Genomic DNA, 26294 nt, shown 5'->3' with positions numbered 1-26294 from the left:
CATTAATACAAAAAGGTAGGTTTTGTTAACATTATTATAATACTTACATGTGTATTTTTTATAATATTTACATTTGTATTTTTTAATACATTTTTATTATTAATATATAAAATATTAATAATAATAATTTTTACAGATACATTGCTAATGTTTTTAGGTAAAACATTGGTTTATACAAACAGTAAATAATAGTAATGTTAATAACAGTATTGTATATTCATACAGTCATGTAAGTAATTTTTAATAAGATAAATGTTTGTTTATTTAATATAAAGTCATTGAAAATAACATATAGTACATTGGAATAATATTTATAACAATGTTACATTTTTGTTTAATTGAAAAAAATACAATAGTTACATAATGTATATTGTAACATGTGTAAAACAATTTTTAAATGTTATTTAATGTTAATAGAAATGGGACTATTTTGTTTGTTTGGGCCTATTTTGTAACCGCGCCATGTTATTTTGGGTCATTTCGATTTGGGAGCGCTCGCGGTTGGAGCCTACTTTGCGTGTGGAAGGGTAAGTTTAATTTTAAGTACTTTATATAGGTTATATGTTTAGTTTGAGTGTTTGTGGAGTGTGTGTAAGTTTTCTATTGTTTGGTATTTGTCGGATGTGTGTGTTTTAGGAGGTAGTTACGGTTATCGTTTTGGTTCCGGTTTACTAATTTTGGGTTAGTATGTTGATGAGGTAGGAATAGGGTTAGAAATGTAACGTAATGTTTTGTATTGTGTTTAATAATGTTTTCTATTGTATGTGCGGGTGGGTATGTATTTTTTCCATTTTACAGGTACAATATGTGGATTTCGTTTTTGGGAGAAGATTGCGTTTTTTTTGCAAGAAGGGTCTCTATTATTTTTTAATATATTAGAGACACACTTTTTACCATTTTCGTTTTTTTCCTGGAGCGTTTTTTATGTTTTATACTATTTTCGGGTCTTTAATGGCTTATCGCTGGATCCATTATGGAGAAGAATCGTTATGGATCTGTTTTTTTAATTTTATTTCTATTTCATTTCCATGGAGCATTTTTTCTATTTTTCTGAACTATTTTCGGGTTTTTAAGGGTTTCTGAGTGGATTGTGTTGGAGCAGATTTTTTTGGATTTCGTGTTAATTTTGGATGACCCCTTTTGGATTGTTTTGGTGGATTACTTCGAAGGAATGACTTATTTGGTTACAAAGGTTTTTCTTCAGCAACAAAGTGAGTAAGTATTTTTCATTTTTTTTATTGGGTGGGATTGTTGTTATTTTTTATGTAATTTTATGTTTTATGTTAGTAATTGTAAGGAAATTATTTAGATATATTTAAATAAATATAATACATATATTTCAATAATTTTGTTGCAGCTTCTAACATGTGTTTAATATCTATATTTTATGTTTACTATTTGAATATTGTAGGTATGTGACTTATGTTTAAAGAATCTTTTTAGTTATGGTAGATAGGTATGGTAGGTCTCTGGTCGTTGGGTATAGGGTTACTTGGCTTTGTAAGGTGTACATTTTTCTAGTTTCTTTAGTTAGTTTCGGGCCTATTCGTGGTATAGATTGCTCCATTCAGAGTTCTTGGTAGCTTTGCTCTTTTTGTAATGCTTGAAGGAGTTTATGTAGGGTTAGGGAACCTCTGCCTGTACCTGATTGGAAAGCATTGTGCCATCCTTCGACAGCGTTGTTGCTTTTAGCTTGTTTATTTAGTGTACTTCGGTAGACGTTCCACCAGGGTATTTGGAATTTGGGTTGCCTTCTGTGTCCATATCTGTGTAGTCTCCCTACCCATGTATCCTCGAAATAATCTAAGAGAGGGCTTAGTTTACTTTCTTTTTTTGTAATAGGGGCTCTCTATTAATAAGTTGTAATTTTCCACTACGTCTGTAACTGGAACGTAGGCCAGTGCAATTAATTCTTTTACCTGGTAGGCAAAAGTACTGTCAGTGCAGTATTGGGTGCTTAGGGCAGATTTTTGTATATGTTTCCATTTACATTTGTTAAAGTGGTAGTAGCAACCTTGAATTGCTGTGTGAGGGTAGGTTTTTAGAATTGTATTTATCATTGCTTTCTCAAAGTCAATGATACGTTTTTGGGGGGGAAGTAATTATTTGTTAGGCCTTTTATTTTATTTAGTACCTCAGTATAGGTTGCTTGCTGTTTGTTGGGTAGTAGGGTATATAAGAAGGGGATATTGCAGTTTTGATAGTGTCCATGGATGGTGTATAATTGGTAGAATGGTTTTGGGCACACTGAGAATGTGCCATCTATCATCCATGTTTCGCATTGTTGTAATTTCACCATATTGTCAGCTGTAGCAAACATTATAATTATTTTTTCTTTACATGCATTGTCATATATGATGAAAGGTTCATTATTATGGGTTATTGTTAGTTCAGGGGGTATTTGGACTTCCTCAAATGTTTTTTTGGGCAGGTGGTGTAGCTGTAGTTATTCTTTTTTGCCTAGCTATTGTCCTTTTTAGAGAATCTATAGAAGGGACTTGACTTGATACATGCTGGGGGAGAGTTCTTAAATGGTCTTTAAGAATAGTTGTAGATGGGCGGTCTGTGTTAGTGCTTGCTTCTTTTAGTGAGTCAAGCATTTGTCTAATTTATATTTCTGTAACGTTGGGAGGGTAGTTCTGTTCTGTTGTGTTAGTTACAGTTGTTTCATTAGTTATAGGACGACCATAACATTTATTACTTTAATATTTGCTGCATTTCCAAAACACTTTCAATTGATGTTGTTTTTCTAGGGTATATGTGTAGCCCATATAACAAAGAAGCATTTTCCCTTTCTGTGAAGTTACAAATTTAGCTTCTTCTGTCATTTTTCTGGTTTCTTTCTACAGTAAATAAATGTTACATAGAGAAATTTAGGTTTGTTTTACGTTTATCATTACATTTATCACATTTGCACAGTATATTTACCAGTTTTGTTTTTCAGTTGTGTGGAGGGCTGTGCTCTGTGTTTTGATGGTTTTCTTCTCTGTTTCTTTTGTTGATGGCTCTGTTGGTAAAAGAAAAATAATTTATTGTATATGTTTTGTTCTCAAGTATTGGATTCCTTTTCACTTGGACGTTTTCTTTCTAAGTTTCGTTTTATAACTTGTCTCTGTTATTTCAGTTTGTATACTTAATTTGTTTTTAGAGTTGATAGGTTTGTAAATGTTGGCCTTTTTTTCTTTAATTGTGGTATATCTGCAATAAATGGTAAAAATGAAAGAAAAAGATTAGTTTATTGTTTAATTTATTATTTGTAGTTTGTAGTGTTAAGCCTAGTAGTTGATGTCAGGTCCTTACTTTGGTATTCTTTATCCTTTGTTTGATGGTAGCAGTTTTCTGTTCAGGTGAAAATTTGGCAAAGTTTCCCCTTCTTCACGTTTTGTAGCACCAAGTGGTATCTAATTGTGTGTTTTCTTTCTTTATATAGTGTTTGAATTATGTATTGGTTGATCTGATTGGTTGATTTAATTGTTTGGTATGTTTTATTGGTTGTTTGAGACATTTTTAATTTTTTTGGTAGTTCAGTGAATCGTTTTGTAGATGGTAGGTAATGATTTTATATTGTGGTGCATTTATTGTTCTTTTTTTTAAATAATATTGTTTTGTAATGTGAGCTGTATAATGTTTTATATGATTATATCATGTGAACTTATTGTATTATAACAATGTTTTATATGTGTTAAATGTTGCTGTTTATTTATTGTTTAATTGTAGTATGTTATATCTTATAAAAGTATGCTGATTTATGTTATGATTAAAGTGTTTTTTTACAGATATATTCCTATATTTATTATGTATAGTGCAGTCGATAATTTAATTTTTCGAAATTTTAGTGGTCTATATTTTAGTTTTCAATATTTTTGATTATTTCTTTATGTGTATTGAAAGTCGATATATTTTAATTGCGATATTTTTTAGGGTTGATAATGTTGTTTTCAACATTTTTTAGTATCGATATTTTTGAATCGATATTTTTGTAGTTTTATCTTTAAGTATTGAGAGTCGATATTTTTGTAGTCGATATAATTACGTCGATAATTTTTCTACTCGATATTCGGTTTGTCGATATTGTTTCAGTGATCCGATTCCGAGTAAATGCTCCCTTTTCATTCTAAGGCTTTCTGTCAAAAGCTTAGAATAATGTCATAATCCAAAGGCAATCTTTGTTTGTGTGATGCTGTCAAGCCAATATGGACTGAGGTAAATACCTTGCAGAAGGTGTTCATTCACGTTCTAGTAAGCAATTTAGTTTTTACTGCATATTTGAATGGATGTTTTTATACTTAAATTTGTACTTACTTTTCCATATATGTCTTTTCATTGCTGCCTCTGCTCAAGTTTCACTTCTATCAAAATATGTGAACTGCATCACTACAAATTCCCACACATGAAAAATTAAAACATGTCTGTGATTGTTAAATAGCTTCTATATTTGGCTGTGTTTGGTTTACAGTCCCTCATAGAGTGAAGATTGTGTTTGGCATAATTTTGGAATCAGTGAGCTAAAATCGTTTGGTCCTATGTGACAATTTGGAATTTGCATAAGCGTCAAATCTGGGGCTGGAACTAGTTTGCTACATAACTAAAATGGTTTGGCACAGTAGGTGATAATGCTTTGCTAAAGTCTCCCTGAAATTAAGTTTCAGAACTTTATATTGTTGAGCCCTCGATTTGGAGGTTTTATTATGTGTAGCAAACTGTTTATTACATTTGTGTAGTTTCTCATACCCCTGGCAAAGCCCCAAAGTGCTTTTGGATGAGGTAACTCCATTTATTGTACTTTGTTCATGGAGCATGAATTTAAAGAGTGGCATGTGTGTTAAGAGTTTTAGTATCAGAAGCAAAATTTGAAGAATGTGTTTTTTATAACATAATTTAAACACATTGGCAGAGCCAATAGCTCTGGCTAAACACTGATTGCATTGTAAATGCTTGTTTAATAATTCAGTATATAACAACACAGGGTCCTGGCTGTTCACAGTAAGGCTAAGCCAAATATACCAAAAAACAACACGATGGCCAAAACTGGATCAACTTACAATTTAGTCAAATAGTAACCTTTATGAATAAAGCAAAAAGGTCTGTTTTGCGTCACTAGTTAAATTTATATTTTATTCACTAGTTGAATATTGCAATGTTTTAAACCATATCACAATTTATTATGCATGTATAAACAATTGAACATTTACAATGTTTAATTGTTTATACATGCATAATTAAATTGTGTTGTTTTTTTGTTTAATAATTCAGGCATACTCATGGATTAAAATTTTATTTGAGACTTGCCTAGCCGTTTTCAAGTCACTAATCACTACATCAACACCTACGTTTCCTCAATTTACACAAAGGGCCTTTAACTTGCACTTCACAGCACACCTTTGGAAAAAGATCTCAAATAAAGAGCTGCCTTGAGGGTGTCCATCAGGCATTGCAGCACCGGCCTGATTAGGAGCAAGCCCGGTGATGAAGCATGACACCCACAAGGGTGTGTGAGAGCCCCATTTCCAAAAAGGAACTACACTCCTTGTAGTGGCTCTTTTTCTCTGACATACTCCCCTTAGTCTTTTGTCCCATTTAGGAACCGCATACCTTTTTCTTTTGAAAATTAACAGTGGAGCATGAATGCTGGATCTTTATGCGTTCTAGGTCCCCAAGCTTTTGTGATTAATTTTTTGTGATGGGCTACATTAATGTAGCCATCCATACTCATTGCTAGCCAGCGTGCTGGGCATTTTTCTACTGTCTGCACCTGTGGCAGCTGTAATTGACAATTATCTATTTTTAATTATTTCAATGGCCCTGCTCTTCTCCAAATTTTTTTATTTTTCTACCCTGACTCCAAAGAGGCAGATGTATAATAAATAAGATACTACATCACACACCTCACTTATGAAATGCAGATAATATCCTGTATGCCATAAGTAGACACTGGGGAATGTGATAGACTGCACTACAGGGAAAAGACAAGGGCTATAATTTAATTTGGCTTGTTTGTCACAGAGCATCCCATACACCAAACATGACATCAAATCATTCACTTACTCCCACTTTATTCACTGGCCTCGCTCAACACCACATAATATTTCCAACCAAATAACTTGCTCGGCAGTAAGTAAGGAAAGGAAACTTGCTTTTCTCTCCTGCAGGGTAGGGTAGAGGGGTTGGGCAGGTAAGGTAGAACTTTTAATATAGAATAGAGAGGTCACTGCACTGATCATTGATTCATTATCTCTGGATTATTCAGTCACTGTACTAGTCAGCGGAAGTTGAAAGGAAAAAATGTGAACAGGTATAGAATTGACCTGTGACTTGTGATTCCGACTTTGAATCGGATTCGGGCTGAGGTGTTGGAGAGGGGCTGCTTGTCTCCTCATCGCGCCAGCTGTTGCTGGGACCCCCTGCACTTTCTGGCGCTTTCCCCCCTGGATGGGAATCTTTTGCTGTTGCCTGGGATGTTCGAGTGGCTGCGGGGCTAGTGGGAGCGGGCTAGCCGGGACATCAGCCAGCCCTCTCTTTCGACTCTATTGTGGTCAAGTGGCAGCATTTTGCCGTCTGTGCGGCGGACCCGGCTGGGCCCATTTGGCCTGAGCTGCTGGGCATTGTCTTCGCGCAGTGGGGGTCACGGCTGCGTGGCTGTGTGCGGCCGGAGCCACTGGATTTTGTTTTCGCGCGGCGGCACGATTATTGCTGCTGGTGCCGCCAAGCACTTCCTTCGGGGTCCTACTCTTTCTGCTCTTTGCTCTTTTGCCACGCTCACCGTTGGTCCTAGGAAGAGGTATTTCAAGGACCATACTGCCATGTATCCTTTGGCACCCTTCAATAGCGTCACTAATAGCGCCCGGAGGCTCTTTTGAGAACGGACAGAACAGAACAGGGCTGGAGGACCTTATTTGGCTCTAAAGAGCAATACTCGAACGGGAGCTCACTTATATTAAATTACTTAAACAAACCTAAAATTAGTAAACTATGGGCAAGAGAAAATTAACCACTAATGGCGGGAAGCTCGCCACCAAAAACGTGCCCATCTCTAACTTTCTGAGAAATGCTGTGGGGGTAATTATTAATGAGATATCTCAGGTTGAGGAAGAATTGCGATTCTCCTATTACCATGCCTAGAGAATCCGGATTGCATTAATGACACAGAGGCTGACATGATGCAAAGTCTTTTATTGCAGTCTCCAAGCATGTGTCATAATACAAGGGTTCCAAAAAGAACATTGAAACAAGCAAAGCGATATGACATGACTACAATCTGCCTCTTTTAAATGCGGCTCCGAGCAGATAACCTCTGTCTCTCTTGTTGAAATTTCGTTATTTTTACTGTTAATGGGTATCTCAGGTTGAGGAAGAACTGGCAGCTACAAAAGATGCCTTAGACACTGTTATGAAAAGGTCATTAACAGAGGATGGGAGCACGCTGCATAGTCCATTAGCCGCAATGAATAAGGGGAATGAAAGGACCCTATGGTGGAAACCACAAGTGGATGTGGAAACAATACAGCGAATATCACTGGCATTGTTAATCCCTGTGTCTTAGCCTCTCCTCTGGAAATCTCAGTGTTATCTGATTCTCTGGATTTAGTTTCCCCACCTGCAAAAAAAACAAAACAACTCCCGCAAACAAAGCCCACGCCTACAGTAACTCAGCCAACCAAAGAAAAATCCAAGTCTAAACCGAAAAAAGGAGGAAAAATGGTGGGGGTGACAAATGGTCGAGGGGTACTGACATGGATAACCATGCCCACAAAACCCTAAATCTTGAGAATCTTTTCAAAAAATTGCATGGTAAAATTGATAGTATCGAACGCCGACTGGTATCAGAGATCGAATCAGTTAAAAGGGATGTTGAAAATGTAACTGAACTGGTCTCAGAATTATCTTCACCATCCCCAAAAATATTGAATAAAGCACTGAGTATAAAGACAAAAACTGAGACACAGAAAGATGGCCTTGGAGTCCCCACTATAGCAGACAATAAGCATAAAAGATCTATGCCCTTTACATCCCCACAATGGAATGACTGGTCATCAGGTCAAACGACTAGGGCAAACAAAGTAGGTATTGCTAATTCAACAACAACAACTAAAGAAAATAAACCAGAAAGCATAGAGGAGTTAAAACGATCAAAAAATAACTTTGGGGAAACATTGCACTTACCCCCACAGGCGACTCCTTATATGGTCATTCTGAAAAATGTCCCAAAAGCTATGGAAACTAAAAGGGAAACGTATGACACATTGAAGAACCAAGTCATGCACTGGATCTCTATGAAGTCTAAACTCAATGCTAACCTACTACAGCAAAACATCATAATGTTGAGAAGAGTGAACTGGGTGGGGAGTTCTAGGAAAACATGTCAGGGAGATAGCGTGATAGCTAATTTCCATAGCAGGAAACTAGTAGGAAATTTGATAGATATTCTTTGTAACACCTTGGTGGAGTCCATTCTATATCCGGGCGATTAAATCACTGCTTTTCCGCTTGGATACTTCTATCGGCCAAAAAATGAGTATTGCTACAACAAAGTTAATAATTTGGGAAAATATGATGCACTGGAGTCTATCTCTATGTACAACAGATATACCCCACTAGAAAGTTGCAGCGATATAGATTGACAGATGATGGACATTACTGGGCCATGAGCAAGTAAATATAAAATTCCTCTTAAGTACAATAGAACACAGCACAATGAGTTTTTGTACTGGGACAGGGGTAGTAGGCCTATTGTTCAAGAGGATTGTGATGGCCAGTGAGCCTGTGAACAGAGGTTACTAGATAGTGAAAAGGAAGTAAAGAGTAATGTACATGAAGATGGTATCTACCATATTCCATATGGAAACCTACGTATAATGTTGTGGAATATAGCAGGGGTAAAAAATAAATTAAAAAATGAAGAATGGTTGAAGAAGCTTGAGAATTGTGAATTTTGTTGCAAGAAACTTGGCATACTGAATCATTTTTTATGAATGTTTTTCAAACTATATGTACACATGCCATACCTTCCAGAACGGGCCGCGCAAAAGGTGGCTTAGCTGCTGTAATCTCTGTCTCCTCTCCCCTTATGTTAAAAAAAGAACATACAGCGTCTCAATACTATCAGTTACTCTATTTTAAGGCTGATGAGAAACAGTACACTGTTGTAATTAATTTTTATAATAATATCTTCGATAAAACAAGATTTAAGTTAATTAACTCTCTAGAAGAGGATTTGGATGGCTTCCTAAAAGGGATGGGGGGGCGAACATATGTTTATTTGGGCTGGAGATTTTAATAAAGAAAAATGTGAAGCAATAGCAGGAGAACAATGTGGATATCTCGATCACTATGGAGATCGTATTTCTCATTTCCCACATCACATCTGTGGTGAAGCCATCAACTTTACCATATATAAATATAATTTAGTGATCATGGAATTAGACGATTCTGACGGACAGCCATCCATTCAGACATTTGTAGGGGCCAGATCGTCTTCTACCATTGATCACTTTATTATTTCAGAACAGTTTAGGGACTCACTCAGTGGAATCATTTATAGTATCTGCTAGTTTATTTAGCGATCATTATCCCTTAACCCTGTCCTTGAAGCTTAATATATCTCAGCCTAAAAGGGGGAAGTCAGACGATATTAACATCGAGACTCAAGGTAATAACGGAGTGTTAATAAAATGGTCAGGGGTAAATCCTATTCTGTTAATGGATAATCTCATTGGGAAAAAACAGCATGATATTGACACCTGCCTAGATAGTTATTCCACTAATTCAGATATTATTGGTGCTTTCTCTAATATTATTATAGAAATAGCAGATGACCTAAAAATAAAACAAAATAATAAAACGCGTAACCAGGAACCCAGATGGTTTAACCAGGAATGTTCAATGTTAAACAAAGAACTAAAAATAACCTTAAATACAAAACCCAGGAATAACTCAAAATTAAGTAACCTAAGGAGAAAGTATAAAATTGCTCTGAACCGTAGGAAAAGTGAGATTCGTGAGGAGGCTTGGGAAAAACAAATACAAGCCGCAACAACTTGCGATACAACCCTATTTTGGAAAACCATCAATTAGACTTTTTTTAGAGATATTTTAGCAGCAAAGACAGACGTGGTAGTCCCACCGGAGGAATGGATAACATACTTTGAAAGCATTTTCAACCCAGGAGGTACCACAGCTATGCAAAAAGAAATGAGCAACTTCATTATAGTTGAGACTGTTAGACTACCCCGGTTAACCCTAGATGAAATTAAAGCGGAACTTAATAAAAGTGCTAGTGGTAAACCCGCTGGACCCGATGGGGTCCCAATTGACGTCTTTAAATCTGACGTTGAATTTTGGTCACTCATCTTAATGAACTTTTTTTTTTTTTTTTTTAAAGACCTTTATTGTACATTTTAAATATAGCACAGTGTAGGGCCTACAACCTCCTGGGCCGGCCGCGATAGCAATTTAGTCATTAGCAATATTATCAGGATTACACAACCGTTTAGCCGACAACCCGGGGGTCCGGCGGTAAATAAGAGTATGCTGTACCATAATGCAGACAATAGAAATGTGCGGTATGGCTTAGGTCTATGATTTTTTGTTTTAACCCCACAACAAAACCGTACAGTAAATGAAAAAACAAATCAATAGCGTTCATTTCTTTCCTAGCGACAAAACAATGTTCAAGTAAACAACGTAGCAAACATTGGCAGTGCAACCTTTGACCCACCCTCTATCTTCTAACGGCATATAATCAGTAGGACAGAGTTCACCATAACAGGCGATACCTTTCAACACACATACAACTCAGACCCAGGCTCTAATCTGAAAGACACACATCCGGGTCAGCTCGTGGAGGCTCGCATATGTCCTCTCTAAATTTGTTCCAAGCCCACCAGATTTGTCCCCACTTTGCGGGGCACCCCTGATGAATAAAGACTGCTTTCTCCGCCACCATTGCTTCATCCATGTCCTTGCACCAGTCTCGCAATGTGTGCATCACGTGAGAGCCCCACAGTCTCGCAATGTTACGTTTCGCTACCAACATTCCTAACATGGCCCAGTCTTGCTGTCGATGGGTCAGGTCTTCTGCGTCCCAGATGTTCAATAGGCAGCGACGTGGGTTGGGCAGCAGGGAGACATCCATGGTCTGTTAGATGGTTCACATCACCGCTGCCCAGTACATGGCCACCCGGCTACAGTCCCAAACAGTATGGAAGAACGTTTCTCTTTCACCACAACCTTTGAGACAATATTCGTGGGAGGCTCTCCCTATTCTGCAAAGGACCGTCCTGGTGTAGTACGTGCGGTGCCTCACCTTTAACTGAACCAGCTTAAGTCTGGAAGGAATTGTAGTTTCTCGGGGTGATGAGTGAGCCTCCTGCCATTCCGAGTCATCAAGTTCACCTATATCACCCAACCAAGACAGACGTAGTTTGGACAGCATGTCAGGGAGATTGTTAACCAGTTTCCTGCATGTGTAGGACGTCACTTTGTGGGACATATGTTCTGTCAGTAGCCTGTCTTCTAGAGGGGTGGACTCCTGCAGTTTCGTTCCCACTGGAACGGCTGATAGAAGTGCATGTCGTATCTGTATGTACCTAAAGTACTCTGACTGTGCCATATCGTGTTTGGTTTGTAGATATGCGAAATCCACTATGCTGTTTTTTTTCCAAAGGTCACCCACCACTGATATACCTATGGAGTCCCATGCCCGAAACCCTTTACTATTGCCCATGAAGCCCAACTTGTGCGAGTCCCATAGGGGTGTCATTTGTGTGACAATGTTCGCGCACTGACGATGTCTATGTGCCTTGTACCAAAGCTGAACCGTGTGACGGGTCGGACCCAGAAGGTCAGTTGGGGCACTACGACTATATAGGTTTCCTAACAACCCCCTGGGTTCGATACTCTGCCTGTCCGCCATAAAGGTGGGTTCCATCTGTGGGGCGTGTAGCCAATAATTGATTTGCTTGAGATGGGCAGCCCAGTAATACAGTTCAATATTAGGGAGCGCTATGCCCCCATCGTACCAATCTTTCACCAGTTTACATTGTGCAATCCTTGCAGGCTTCCCATCCCACAGCAAAGTAGAGACCGCTGCTGCAATGGCCCTGAAGTAGGAGGAGGGAACCGGGAACGGGATGTTCTCAAGGAGGTAAAGAAACTGGGGCAATGTCATCATTTTAAATAATGCGGCTTTGCCCAGGAGGGTGAGAGGGAGGGACCGCCATACCTTTACGTCTCGATTGAAACGTTCCAAAAGGGGTTTCAGATTTAGTGCGTGGAACTCGTCTGGGTTGGAAGACACGTGGATTCCCAGATATTTGAAGGGGGTGTCAGTGTATCGCAGTGGACAGTCAGCCGGGAGTGGTGGTGGGCAACCAGCAAGGACGTATAGGACTGATTTAGCCCAGTTAATTCAGTAACCAGAGACTCTCCCGAACTTCTCGCAAACATTAAGCAATTCTAGGATCGATTTTTTAGGGGAGGTCAAATAAAGAAGGATGTCGTCCGCATAGAGAGATATCCGATCCTCCCATGACGGAGACCATCTGATATCCTTGATGGACGGCTCCCACCGAACCCAAATCGCCAATGGTTCAAGGACTAGCGTGAACAGCAAGGGGGACAACGGGCAGCCCTGCCTCGTCCCACGTCCAAGCGGGAAGTCCCTGGAGATGTGACCATTAGCTGCTATCCGGGCCAGAGGCCAGGTATAAAGCAGGCGGACCCACGCACAGAACTTAGGGCCAAAACCCATGTGACGAAGCACCGCGAATAGGTAAGGCCATTTCACGGTGTCAAACGCCATGGTGGCGTCAAGGGAGAGAAGTACTGCCGGTTCCTGTATGTATTCCCGACGAGCTAGCACCGCCTGTAGACAGCGCAGGTTATGGGAGGTGTTACGATTTGGCATAAAGCCGGACTAGTCAGGGTGTACCAAGGTGGCAAGGTGGGGGGCCAAACGTTGTGATAGTAGTTTGGCAAGGATCTTTGGCTCGGCGTTTAGCAAGGAGATGGGACGGTAAGAGCCGCATACTTCCGGAGCTTTACCAGTTTTATGGATCGGATGATCGTGGCCAGGCGTTGGTCTCAAGGGAGTTCTCCTACTTTTAGGCTGTCTACGACCATTCTGAGTAAATGGGGGGCCGTTATGGAAGCTGTTTGCTTGTAGAGTTCCACTGGGAGTCCATTGGGTTCCAGGGCCTTGCCGGACGCCAGTGCGTCGGTCGCTTCCCGTACCTCCTCCACAGTAATGTCCCCCTCCAACGAAAGAGCCGCCTCAGGTGAGAGGCAGGGGATTGTCAAATCTTTAATGTAGTCATAGGCTTCATCTGTCGTGTATGACGCTTGGGGAGCATAAACTGTCTCAAAGTGGTCAGCCAGCTGTTCAACTATAACTCCGGGGTCCGAGGTCAGATTGCCCTCAGGCAATTGCAGTTGTGCAATGACCCTGCCTGCTTTTTCTTTTTTGTCGAGCCAGGCCAGCATCTTCCCGGCTTTATCACCCAGCTCATACACCCTATGGCGGGAAGCCCTAATTGTAGTCTGCACCCTTTCCCTTTGATACGCCCTCCATTCAACCTGCCACAGCTGGACTGTTTGAGCGGTTCCTGGGGACGGGTGGGTCTTGTGATCAGAGATGGCATCTTTAAGAGCACACTCAAGGGCGCTAAGTTCTTGATTCTGAGTCCGCCTATGGGCGGTTATGGATGCAATGGCCTGCCCACGTATAACCGTTTTATATGCCTCCCATAGGGTACTGTGGGAGCCTACGGTGCCCAAATTCTCCTGAAAGTAGTGTGTAGCAGCGCTGGACAGGGACTTCCTGAAAGGGGCGATCTGAAGGTAACCTGCATGTATAGGAACAACGCGGCTTCTACTGGGACGATGAGTCGTGAGTGTGAGTAGCAACGGAGAGTGATCAGAGATTGCCCTGGGGCGGATGTCTACCTCCTCAATGCCATAAGCAGTGGTGTGTCGCAGAGTAATAAGTATATTGCTTGTCATGAGGATGTTTATGTCGCCAGCAGTCCGTCAGACCCAAGGCATCCAATAATCCAGCAAGTCGCCCGCTTCCCCGTGCCGTTGTAGTACATGGGTGTCTATCCATCTCATGGTCTAGAGCGTCATTGAAGTCACCCCCCAACACCAGCATCGCCGCCGGCAATGACAGGAGAAAAGTGGCAAGGGCAGTGTGTGCAGTGGCATGCAGCCCAGGAGGGACGTACACGGACACAATATTGTACAGTTGGCCCTCTCATAGTATCGTCACTGCTGCAAAGCGCCCCTGATTGTCTATTTTAGTTTGCTGACACACCATTTGAAAGTTCTTTCAAATAAGTATGCCCGTCCCACAACAGCCTGAGGAGAAGTCTGCATGCGCAATGAACCTGTACCCCCATCTATCCATCGCCTTCGAGGCCGTGCCAACAAGGTGTGTTTCCTGTAATAGAACTATTGTTGGCCTGCAGCGCTTCAGATATAGTAGGACTAGGCCTCTCTTCACCCTGTCTCCCAGTCCCCTGACGTTCCACGTCATCACTGTTAAGGTCGATGTGTGAGAGGGATGCAGTGTGGGATTGTTAGGTGTATCCATCACTTGTACTGCCATTCAAGTGCATGCAAGGTTGTGTGCAGTCCAATAGGGGATGGGTTTTACCGCGCACTGTTACCAATAGGTCAGTCTCCATCGTATTGTGCATAACATACCGTGTTTTGTCGCAAATTACAAAACAAAAACATCCAAACAACCCCCTCCCTCCCCCCTCCCTGCCTCCCGCCTGAAACCGCCCGCCACCCCAACTTAGCAGAGCGCGTGGTCCCAACCCAACCCATTGTACTTGCTTGCAAGGGGTAAGTAGCTCTGCGACCTCGCAATCAGCTCCGTGTAGCCTCGTCCGCCTGATACCAAGGGGTACATAGTCAGTGTGTCGTATAAAGTTCAAACAAGGGTCTCTAGGTCGGCGCTCACTCCTCTGGTGGCTCACCCTCTTCTAGGCCCGATTCAGCAATAGGGTCCTGTTATGTCCTTGTGATGCCTGGTGATCCGTCTGAGCAGTCTTTTGGTCGCGTTGACCCCTACCAGCTCGTCGCGGGGCCTCAGTGCGTCTCCAACCATCCAGCCAGTCTCTTGCCGCCTCCGGGGTGTCAAAGAACCACGCCTTGTGATTGTCCACGACTCTCAGTCTCGCCGGAAACAGCATGGAGTAGGGTAACTCTTTGGCCCGCAAAGCTTTTTTTATGTCGGTGAAAGTTTTCCAGCGCCGGGCTTCTTCAGCCGTATAGTCTGGAAAGAAGGCAATGGTGGAGTTTAGTATTTTAATAGGTTCAGAGACCCTGGCTGTCTGGAGTATGGCATCCCAATCACGGAAGTTGAAAGGTCTGGCCAGTACTGGTCGCGGCAGTGCCCCTGGCTTCGCCGCACCCCCTGGAACTCTATGTGCTCGCTCAACGGAAAAGAAATGGGAGAGGCCTTTTGGTTGCAGTTTCGTTTTGATTAAGTCCTCCACATATAGATCCATCGCTTGCTTGCCTTCCGATTCCGGAATACCTAGAATCCGGACGTTATTCCTCCATGAGCGTCCTTCCTGATCATCTAGGCGTTCCTGCAGTTTTTTGGCGACTGCCTCCAGTCGCTCGGTAGTGAGTTGCAGTTCCGAGGTGTCCTCCATTAAAAATTTGGTGATGGCTTCCACCTGCGCCACACGCTCCGCCATCTTGTGGAGGTCAGCCCGCAATAGGCCAACGTCCGTTGCGATAGACCCCACCGTTGTCTGAACGCTGGAGAGCGTCTTCATGAGGTCCTCTAGTGTCACTTTTTTGGATCCATCTCCCTCTGGGCTTTTTCCCGTGGACGAACGGCCCTCCTGATGTTGCGCGGCAGCTTTTTCAAAGGCGTACTTCTCCAGTTTTGATTGCGCTGTAGCATGTCTGGGCCCCCTTCCTGCCATTTCAATCAGGAGTCTTTATCGCTGTTTGCTCCTGTGGCTTCGTCACTCAGCGTGTCAACAGCACTGCCATTCTGGGCTGTGGGGAGGCGATATCCAAAATGGCGCCGTCTTTCAGGGCCCCTCGTATGTCACCAAGGGGAACAGGATGATGGCGGATGGAGGGAGGTTAATGAACTTTTTTAATGCAACACGAGATGGAATGCTACCTACATCTTGGGTTGAAAGCATAATAGCTCCCATATTTAAAAAAGGGGATAGAGGAAGGCTAAATGCTATCGTCCCATATCCCTCCTTGACTCTACCTCCAAATTGATGGGGAGAGTCTTGCTGGGAAGACTAGAAGACTGGGTCTCCGAAAATAACGTACTATCAGAGGCCCAGTATGGATTTAGGAGAGGTATTGGGACAATAGAACAATGTTTAAATTTGGATTTATTGGTGGGAAAGTATAGCCTAGCAAAAGGAGGGGCTTTACACCTTTGTTTTGTTGATCTCACCAGTGCTTTTGACCTTGTTAACCATGGTAAACTATGGCAAACACTGGTTGAGTTAGGTGCCCCAAAAGATGTCCCAGATTTATACCTTTCTATTATCCAGAGTTTTGGCTTAAAGGGTGAATGTACGAAGAATTTTAGGGTAACCTGGGGAATAATAAAGGGGTGTCTCTTTGCTCCCCTTCTATTTTCATTATATATAAATAATGTCAACTCTTTTCTGTAGAATCTCAAGGTTGATGCCCCAAAGGTAGGTGCTTGTCCCACCCCAGTGCTTCTTTATGCAGATGATGCCGTCCTTATTTCAAGGACGGCAAATGGTCTGTAATGAAAAGGATTTAAATCTTAATTTAACTAAAACTTTCACCATGATTTGTGGCAAGAATAGAAAAGGGATTAAAAAGCACCATGTGGGCGGCACCGTAATTGACAGAGTCTCAAGTTTTATGTACTTGGGCTTATTGTTCAATGAGTATGGCACATGGGGCACCCATATTAACTTATCCAACTTAAAATGTATGCGAACAATCAAGGGTATATTTAGATTTTCAACAAAAAAAGAAAATAACCCAATAAGGGAAATGCTTCATTATATAGAAGTAAATCAATTACAACTGCATGTTATGGTGCAGCTTTGTGGGGGAGGTCTAATATTGCAACCCTCCAACTCCAAGAGAATACGTTTTAAAACATTTGATAGCAGTTCCAAGTTCCACACCAAATTGTCTAGTCCATAGTGAGCTATCTGTCCCTTATATTAGTGACTTTATAAGTACAGCTGGACTTACTCTATGGCATGGAATATGGACGAAAGAGTAAACAAGGTTTACTAAGGATATAATACTGGACTGTTTGGCTCTGGACAATAGTAGAAAAATACCTTGGCTCGAATATATTCAATCCCTTTTAAAAAGCTGTAAATTAACCTAAGAGTGTAAAGAGCCTATGTTTATACAAGGATATAGCAAAAAAGAATTGAAAATAAGGTTTTATGCCTCAATGGATTTGGTAAGGGTTGTTGATTCAAGCTCGAAACAAACTATTATTTCCGACCATGAGCGTCCACATTTTATTGGCATACAACCTTATCTGATTAAAGTAAGAAATGCCCAACATAGGTTATTTTTAACAAGACTAAGGCTTGGTAACCTACATTGTTTAGTTGCATTTCCCAAGTACAGAAAAAGGTACCATATATTACCAAACTGCCCATGCAACAGAAAATCACCTCAGTCCACTCTGCATTTCCTATTATTCTGTAATTTTTACAGGGACATTCGCAAACTCGTTTTGAAATCTCTTTTTTTAGCTAATAAATTTATCATTATAAGCAAGCTTTTAATTTTATCTGTAGTTTGGAAAATGACAAAATTATGATTGCTGCTAGTAATTTTGTACACATGTCCATTAAGAGAAGAAAGGCTTACTCCTATCTAGAGGCATTAACTTATGAACACTATGATAACTGAAGTTGGAGTAATGCCGTCTATCCTATCTCGAATCGAAAGTACTGTATGCACTCTTGAGAAGTTTTATTAATTAATGACTTTTTTAACCAATTTTAATGTACTTACTAAAAGCTGAAATCTTTGGATTATTAATCAAAAAATCGACTGTATCTATGCACACAATGTTGAAGATGTACAAGAATTAATGGCTTTTTTATTAATCAGAATACGCTTTATTCAGTATAAAATCAATTAACCATAAAAGCACATAAATAACAGCATAACATTTAATAGCATAAAATTATTATTAAATAAGTACAAAGTATTTAAAAACCATCCATTGTTTTCCTAGTTTTGACCATCAATTTCAAAAATTTCGCAATTTTCACAGTCTGTGATCTATCTGCCAACCGTTGTAATTTGATAAAAGCAGGGCGACATTGTCTGAGGTCACACTGTCTTAAAATTGGAAGAATCCACTTTTTCCTAATTACGCTGCAATACTTGCAGAACAATACAACATGAATAGTCGACTGAGCGGAGATATGGTCGCAGGGGCATACACAAAGGTGACGTGACCAGTCATTTGTATTAGGAAAGGTAAGCTAAGGTATTAATCATAATATGTATTTTTATATTCATTATTAGAATGCTTTTATAGTCATGTATAATGTACCAAATAAAGCTTTTTGAATTTGAATTTGAATCTGCTATGGGAAACCACAAAATGTATTTTGGAATCAGTTCACTTCAAATGATTATAAAATGAAATTTGTAACATGCCAAGAATGGATTTAGCAATTTTTTTGGCAGGCTGGGACATAAGAACCTATGAAAAAATAAAGGAGTTAAGTACTAAGAGGTGACTAAGTGGGCAAAGGGAAACACACTTTGTGTGTTCTGTTTGCAATGCATTGAAAAGTTTCTAAATGCCACATTACCTTCAGTAGAGTAGACACACATTGCACAGCCAACACTGCAGAATTGAACCATATCGCACTTAAGTCAAACATGTCAAAATTCAATGGGCGGGGAGAAGGGGGTGATGAATGATGGGTGTGATACATCTGGCTCACTTGACAAATACAGTGAGTCAAAGGAGTAGAACAAAAAATTAAAAATACCCCCACTTTGAACCATAGTTTTGATAACATTTCATAAACAAAGTAAGTGAAGTAGCTGAGCAGCTGAACTGCCTTGCTTATTCATCAACAATCCAAATATTCATTCATTCTTTCATTTCAATTCACCCATAGGTGCCATGATTAAGCTGTACTTTCTCTCATCCAGTTTTTCACCAAAATGTCTAATCCATTATTCATCCATTCAGCATCCACCCTTTCTTCCAACAATCTTTTCACCCATCCATTCTTTTAACCTGGTTATAAGATCTGCCATAAGCCGAGACTTAGAGGGAGAGGTGGGGGAGGGGGGGTGGGGTGATATATAGAGACACCCTGAATCTGGCTACTATAGACATCGATGTGGTCCCAGGTTTTGAACTATTAGGCTTTGTTATTAAGAATGACTCTGGCCAGGCTCTAACAGGGATTGTCTGTTACAGACGCCCAGGGGCCCTTAGTGTACAGCAGCAGCAATTGCTGCTGGAGACCTTTACTAATATGGCCGCTAGTCACGGTAGGTTGGTGATCTTGGGTGATTTTAACCTCTGGCTAAATGGCTCCCTTGAGGAGGGTTATGCTAACATCCTTCAGTCCTGTGAAGCCCTTGGTCTTTTCCAAAGGGTTTCCAAAGGTACTCATATTGGAGGGCTATCTTTTGGATTTCATTTTCTCAGAGCAGCTTACCCCTTGTGTGAATATATGAGCAGAGACTGGAAGGCTCTTCTGCGTAAGAGGGGCTAGGACCCGCTGTTTTTGGTAGAAGACTGTTTTTCCTCAGATGTGTAAGTTGGGAACTACTCTGCTTTCTGTACTAAAACTACCTTGGCTCTGGACTCATTAGCCCCTTTAAAAAAACATTGTAAGAGGGGCAGACCCTCGGCCCGTGGTTCAATGAAAGTCTGAAAAATCTGAAACTTGGTTGTAATCACGCTGAGAGGAGATGGAGACATGGTTATCAGGACGAGGATACGCTCACCTGGAAAAGCATGATGGTGGGCTATAATTAGGTGATTAACAAGGCCAAGGCAGAACATTTCTCCACCCTGATTCTCAATGGTCCTAATAGTTCTAGAAGCATTTTTAACATCTTGAACAGCCTGATCAACCAAGAGTGCTCTAAGAACGTGATTCCCCCTCTCAAGAACCGTGCGAGATTCTGGCCAGGTTCTTTCATGATAAAGTCAAAAACATCATTGATGATTTGGGTGGGGTTTATCCTCAATCTGAGGTGGGAGATACCACATCTTCAGGCACTGAGGATATGATGGTAACAGCTGTGGAGGCGGAGAATGTTAATTTAAAAGGCGGACTTGCCAATCACCTATCCCTGTTTCTGCCCCTTGAGGCGTAGGACTTTTATGGACTGGCGTGTGGTATTCCTTCTGGGTCTAAACAAATAAATGGGGGGTGAGGGTCTGAGGGACTAGTTTAACGACCAGCCTATGCTATTATCCCTAGCAACATTTACCACAACAGCGTATAGCAAGGGGTCAGATCAAATAATGCAAACTAAGTGAAACTCCTATGATGTGAGTGAAAAGGGATGGACTGAAACTACTCGTGTGTTATAAAAGATCACACAACAGGTCTCACGGTACTGTGAAAAAAATTCCCATCAGTCACCACACGGATCCGCCCTTCATCATCTGGGAGTCTTTACTCACAGAGGTGATCATGAGACCCGCTATGGATTGGCCGGAGGTCAAAGCCTAATTCTATATGTGGTACTCACTGTGAGCGGAACATGAGATGTATACTGAGGTGACTGAAAAGCAGTGCTAAAAAGTGAAGTGCAAAGTGAATTGTGTGCAAAAATATATAAAATTAGGTAAAGGAGAGAAAACCACTTTATTCAAATTCTCTTCAATCCTAAAGACAAGGGAGTGCGTAGTGGTCTCAACAAATAACCACTAATCTAGATGGAAGGTCGACATGTTTCTGCAAATTAGATCCACATGGTATCAAGCTGCTTCATCAGGACTATTAGCGCTACTGCTTTGAATGAAAATAGTAAATAAACCAAAAAAGTGATAGATAAAATATCACCTGAAACTCGGTGATAAAGAATCTCTCCTACCTTGATAATTCAGAGTAGGATATAGAGCCATCGCCAACACCAACATACACATAGGAGGAAAACAAAGTGCATAAAGATTAAATGCAATACCACTGTATTGAAAAGAATTATTCTAACACAGCATGGTATTATTCATAACAAATGTGTGGAGTTACTTTACACTAAATTACACACATTCGTCAACAGTCCATACATTGTAACTGCTCACTTACCAATTTGGCAGGAGAAAAAAGCCCACCTCAACTGGCTACAGCGCAGGTAAAACAGGGCACCGCTCTGAATTGCAAAAAAACAAAATAAAAGGAACTTTAGGACACACCAGGTAAAAGGCCACCCACACACAATCAATGAGTCAGGAACCAGTCTCAGAAGATCTTATTCATTATTAATTTGCAAATACGACTATTATCTATGGAAACTAGGGGCAAGATTCAAATGACGCCCTTTATCATCATTGTTGGCAAGTTATTATGCCCAGACCATCGATCTCATACAGGTTAGTGACCAATGCATTAATTAGCCATCTCATCTTGCTATTGTGTGTGCTCGAGAAAAATCGTGGGCTAGAAATCAATTATCATATATACACCACGCTCGTGCTTGCAATCAGTGTCTTGAAGGTTGTTATTGCTTCAGCCTTAATCGTGACAGACATCGGCTGTAGGCTGACTCTATCTCGTTTTTTCTAGAGCTGGTCGGTGAACATTCATGAACTCTCGGGGATGTTACAACACTCACCAAGTGAGGAAAAACACCCGAGCCACAAACAGTTAGTTTCTGAGGCTTGCGGCTCTGACCGATGCCAGCTCGCGACCCACCTAGCAATTTAAACTGTGCGCCTGAGCATTCAGATGGTGCATGTAATCTCACCAAAATGTAGTGAGAAAGAGCAAAGGGCTGCCGTGCTAGCGCTTACCTATCCGTCGGTACCCTGCGCGTCCCTCTGGGCTGACGTGGGAGGTGCCGACACCGCGCAAAGCACGCATATAAGTCCCTGTTCATTGCCTTCACAGACGCCCGAATGTCATCATGTGAATGCGAAAAGTGCGGAATCATGGGAAGTGTAGTTTTAAGATACTAAGGGTTCTCCTCATTCGACCTGATAGAAACAAGGCTATTATGATCCCAAAACTCGAGTCCCAACCCATGTCTGCTCGATCATAAGGACGTCCAAACTGAAGGAAACACTTAGAAACACAGAAATTACATTTTTAGTATGTTTCAAAGAGACATCCATGGAATGTCTTCGTTAAGACCAAATTTATCAGACTTGAGTTTAAACACCCATTTTTGTTCCTTTTTAAAAAGGAAGTTGCTAACATCAGTCACATGTGTTGGAATCACGGGCTGTTCTATGATTGTCCACCTAAGGTCTGTGGGTGCATGGCCAACCTCTATGAAATGTGAGGTCAGTCGTGTTGCCTGTTTTCCACACCTGATCGAACTCTTGTGCTCGGAAATTCTTATTTTTATTTTCCGTGTCGTCATCCCCACATATTGTTTTTTGCATGGACATGTAATAAGATAAATTACATTTTGACTATTGCAATTGGTGAAACGACGTTGTTCCCAAGGATGACAGGTGCCTATGTCAATCTGTGTGGTTTTACTGGTTAGGGGGCACGCAACGCAATTTCCGCATGGATGGTGGCCTGTGATTGCTGGCATGTCCCACAAGTTCCCCACAGTGCGAACAATTGTGTTCCTAGGTCTCGTGTGGACCAGTTGGTCTTTCACATTTCGTCCCCGTTTGAAAGCAAACATGGGGGCAGGTAACACGTCTGTGTCATTACCAGTGTTTAAAATGGCCCAATGTTTCTTCACGATTTTTTGTATCCGATTGGTTTCCGTATTGAAAGTATTGACACAAGTAATCCTATTGTGAGCTGGCTTGGGAGGTAGAAGTTCTAATAAACCTTCCCTATTGTTATTGGAGGCACGTTTTTTGGAAGACCTAACTAGTCTCTTAGGATAATTTGTTTTGGTTAGATGTTTTTCTAAGGTCAATGCATGCTCTTCAAATGCAGCTTTGGTGGATCAGTTCCTTTGAATCCGCAAAAATTGCCCATAGGGCAGGTTGTTAAGAAGTGCCCTGGGATGAAAGCTTTCATAATTCAATAATGAATTTCTTGCTGTGGGCTTATGATAGACTTCTGTGTGTAGACCACTAGGCGTGGAAATAATCAACAGATCAAGAAAGGAGAGCTGCTGTTTACTCCATTCCATGGTGAATTTCAGAAAAGAATTTCTCTCATTTAACCACAAGTTCCATGTGTGGCTAAATGAGAGAAATTCTTTTGGAATGGAGTAAACAGCAGCTCTCCTTTCTTGATCTGTTGAAGTCGGAGCTACGGTGGAGTTCCACGCCTCCACGTAGCACCTGAACTCTCCCACCTCCTTGCCACCTTGCTCCTCCCCCTACCATGAACGTGAGCGCGGCGGCGGTGGTGTTGGTGATGTCGATAGCGAGGTGAGGGTGATGGCGTCTACCTGAAAGCAGATCCGAAAACGTCCGAAGCAGAGGCCGGCGTCCCATCAGGAACCTGATAGCAAGATTGTGATCCTTTGTGCTGCAACGCTATCTACTCTACCGCGAGTGATACAGGGTGATATGAGCGGCACATTTAAACAGTACAGGTGTGCCATCTGACTGACACGGTGAGCAGGAATCGAAAACGCCTGGTTTTGGCTGCTGCTGTAGGGGTTTTAATATTGGCTCCTTCATTATTCCCTGTTACTCCACACCGGTGGGAGATGTGAGACGGATTTGAGACGGACTTTGAGGTCGGAGAGCTGAGCTGAGAGCTGCTGATATGCTGGATATGCTGAATGGTTCCTAGTAGGCATTTGACTTTTTTCCTCAAATATAAACGGCATTTTGCACTCTGTATTAAGCACTAAGCACTAAGCAATCGGATAACGCTATTTCACTCTGCAGTCACATTGTGTGTTTGAGTAATTCACGCTGCATACAGGACTACAAGACTACACCTCCCATAGTGCCCTGCTTCCCTGAAAAAAACCTGAAAACCTTGCGGTCTTACGCTATTGCTTATTCTATTGCTTTGTTCTATGCAAGAGTATCTCTATTGCGTGACTCCTCTCATTTTTGAGAGACTTCTGGTATAACTGCAGTCGTTAATGGGCAAACTAACTAATGTGCGTGCTAAGGTGAGAGCCCGACGGCTTAAAGCTTTAGAGGAGGCCGCACCTGATAAAACAACTGACCAAATGGAAGGCAGGGCGGATATTTCTTTGGTGAACTCTGAGGGGGAGACTGAGGCAATTACAGAGTCCCCGGATATTCCTGATATTCCCGATACATTGGGGAACGCTCGCCCACTTGAGACTCTCCAAACTGACTCTATTCAGCAAGATTCCGAGCTTGTAGAGGATGCTAATGCACAGTCTCCATTGCCTAATAACTCACACATGTCGAGCAGTTTTGTTACCGCGCAGCCTAACCCTAACCCCGGTTCAGCTTGTGCTCAAGATCTAAGTACAGTTTCTACAGTTTCTGCTGCCATAGTAGTCAGTAACTTGAACGACGGAGCGGACAGTCAGGTGGTTCAAGACGCAAGTTTTGGGATACAAGTCGGGGAGGAACAAGCGGGTTTGACGAGCCCCATCCTGTCTTTGAATACCGAGACTAACCAGACAACAGGTTTAAAAACAATGCAATTGTCAGTCAAGGACATGCTAAACTTAATTTTGGATGAGATTCGTGAAGTGAATCAGTCTCAACAGTCTCAAAAAGCAGAATTTGCTGGGATTCAAAACCGTTTAGAAAAAATTGAGGATATTGTCACTTCTTTCCCACCTCGTCTTCAGGAAGCTGAAGCCAGAATTTTAAGTTTAGAGGATGAAATCCCCAAACTTCAAAAGGACGTTAAGGACGTTTATAAATCGTCGAAGACCTTGGAATCCAAGCTTGATGAGTTGGAGAATTATAATCGTAGATCAAATCTGCGAATAGTGGGGGTTCCAGAGAAGATTGAGGGTTCGGATATGGTTCAGTGGGTTACTTCTTTTATATCGCACAAAGTCATTCCGGAATTTAAAGGTGATTTGACAATCACCCGAGCTCATCGTGTGCCCGCTCAGCCATTTCCGAACTCTCCTTTTCCCCGTACTATTTTGGTTAATTTCGCTGACTTTCGGGTTAAGGAGACAATTCTGACAAGAGCCATTAAACAGGGTCAGTTCGCAGCAAATGCTACTTCAAAATGCCGGATTTTTACCGATATGTCAGCCGTTGCTGCGAAGCGTAGAAAAGAGTTTGTTAAACTTTTGCACCTGTTTAAAGCTAAAGGGGCACAAGCCTCTATAGCACAACAGTCAAAATTAAAGGTGCTGATTAAAGGCAAATTTCATTTGCTAACAGATATTGATGAAGCCAACGATTTGCTTAGCCAAATGTCACCCGGATAGAGGTTGCAGGCAAACTCTATGATTTCTTAGCACACTCTTTTCTTGTATTTTTCTTGTACTTTTCTCAGGTTTTTCAGGTTTTTTCTTTTGTTAAATGATGGCTATACCATGGTTACAGATATGGTGGAGGGGTGAGGGGTGAGGGAGCGGGAGGGGGGGGCAGGGAACGGGGTGTTATTCCAAGACACCTCTATGGTTGGGGGGGAGACCCGGTGGCGAGCGTGGGGGAGAGCATTAGGAGGAGGGCCATGGGTGAAGGGGGGAGGGGAAAAAATGGAAAAATTGAGGTTGTTTTCAGTGGATTTGAATGTGGCAAGATCCAGCATTTTTGGTACTCTTGTAGGCATTTTTGCATATATATGTGTAATTTAAGTATTTTTGAGATTAAAACTTTTGTATTTCTTTGTGCAATTAATTATGCTTCATGTCATTTAGGATGGGGTTGAAATTGATATCCTTTAATGTGAATGGTCTGATTAATGCCAGAAAATTGCGCGCAATAGAGTCCTGGTTAGAACTGAAAATCCTACAGTGATCATGTTACAGGAGACTCATATAGCGGTTGCTAAAAAAGAGGATTTTAAGATGTTTAAAACGTGGGCTTCTTTTCGGGGGTTTTCGTGCGCCATGGGTTCACAACGAGGTGTTGCTCTATTTATAAATACAAATTTTGAGATTGAGATAGTCCAGACGGAAAATGATTCTTCAGGTCGTTGGTGTTGGGTTTCATGTAAAGTTAAAAATCATCACTCCTTGATTACTTTTGTCTGTTTTTATGC

This window comes from Lissotriton vulgaris, chromosome 4_1 (assembly GCF_964263255.1).
Source record: "Lissotriton vulgaris chromosome 4_1, aLisVul1.2, whole genome shotgun sequence".
Lineage (NCBI taxonomy): Eukaryota > Metazoa > Chordata > Amphibia > Caudata > Salamandridae > Lissotriton > Lissotriton vulgaris.
Note: the sequence above shows the minus strand (reverse complement) of the source record.